Source organism: Papilio xuthus, unplaced genomic scaffold, assembly GCF_000836235.2.
Source record: "Papilio xuthus unplaced genomic scaffold, Pxut_1.1 DF825946.1, whole genome shotgun sequence".
In the NCBI taxonomy this organism is placed as follows: Eukaryota; Metazoa; Arthropoda; class Insecta; order Lepidoptera; family Papilionidae; genus Papilio; species Papilio xuthus.
Window position 1 is genome coordinate 9,988,532 of NW_013532703.1, and position 1,757 is coordinate 9,990,288.

Genomic DNA, 1,757 nt, shown 5'->3' on the forward strand with positions numbered 1-1,757 from the left:
ACATTTTGAATATGATAAAAACAAAGTTACTTTTATGTTTAATTGCCGTCATTTTAGTACATCCATTAGGATATGCATAGGAAATTGTGTTTTAGGGTAACACTTTACGGCCCTTTGATATCGCTTGTGTACGACCAGCAAAAGAATCTCTAGTCCGTTACATTCGCTCATGAATATTTGAGTAACTCTCAGACGATACTGAAAGTGGTGAGTAAGCTAGCTATACATAAAACGACTCTATTTAGAGCAGTTTATGTTTTATAAAATTACTTTTTTCTCTGATATTTAATTTGGTTTATTTTGCATATTAATTACCTTCTAATCGTAATTGAACACACCAAAGTTGCATTAGTTTCTCATATTTGCGAAATAATGTGTTTGTTCAATACCTATTCAAGAATATGCTACGTTGATATAGCAACAAAAGTACTGGCAACATGTTTTATTTTTTAGACAATTAATTTTTAATTTAAATTTTAATTAAAACGTTTTTGTGTAAATTTATTCAGTGGCTTCAAATACGTATGCGAGATATATTTCTCGCTTTTATTTCTTTTCTATTAAATGATCTTTAAATATAAATAAATAATAACGTTTATTTTGTTTATTCATACTAATTCGCTTTCAAATTGCCCACTACAAATAATTAATAGATAAAGTCAACAGGCGCGTTGTGTTTGTCCTAATTTTCCTAAATCCTGTTAAAGGTTTATACGTTATTAAATTCATTCACTAATGGTCATATTACTGTTCGAATTTAGTGAATAAATCTTTAGCATACGTATTTTCAACTACGCTTGTTATTAACAAACTTTGATATACATTTACACGTACAACTTGTGCAGGATATTGTTGTAATGTAAAGTTTCGACAGTTCAAATGTATATAATATCGTGTACAATACAATAGTTCTTGTTGTAATGAATGCATTCTTAGCTAAAGAAGATGGTTATATCCGTGATTTCAGTTTCAGCACGAACAAATTAATTTATTGATAAGTTGTTCTTAATCGATTTTTTGAGTGATTTAGGTAATTTTGTTTAGTTGCCATATGCGTGACGCAAGGATAGCATCGTTCTCGGAGCATAGGCTTTGTGGTTATATTTAAAATACGGTCTTCACATAAAATCTGTTTTATATTTTATAAAACCTCATAATTTAAATTTTCTGTAATTTTTTATATTTTCACGTTTAAAAAAGGCTCAACAAGGGATTTCGCAGCTGCTACATTATTGTACACGTAAAATTCAGGAAGAGAAAATTAAATTTGTACATACGCAACATAAACGATAATTCATATACTAAAGCGGTATGATTATGGCGCAAAACGACTCGACTAAGTCCATGCTTGCCGCGGATTTAGCGGTACATCTGTGTCGCGACGATATCTCCCGGCCCGCGACTTGTATACCGCATTTGACACCCGTATTTGTGCTAAAAATATATTTAAATTAAACAAGAATATACAAAGAAAATTTCATCTTTAACTTTATTATTTTTCATATTAGATTCAAAATATTTGTATATGTTAAAATTTATTTCGTATGTACGGAAGTATTTCATACTATTTATGAATTTACGTAAATTTCTCTCGGCTGGTGGCAGTTAAAACTCAATCCGTTTGACTACAAACGTTTAGATTTTCAGTTGTAATCTAATCTCGTTCGAAGTAACAGGTGTACGGAATCATGAATACATTTTATTATGAACACTCATTTAATAAAATCAATGTCTAAACTTCAGATAAACAATTTTTT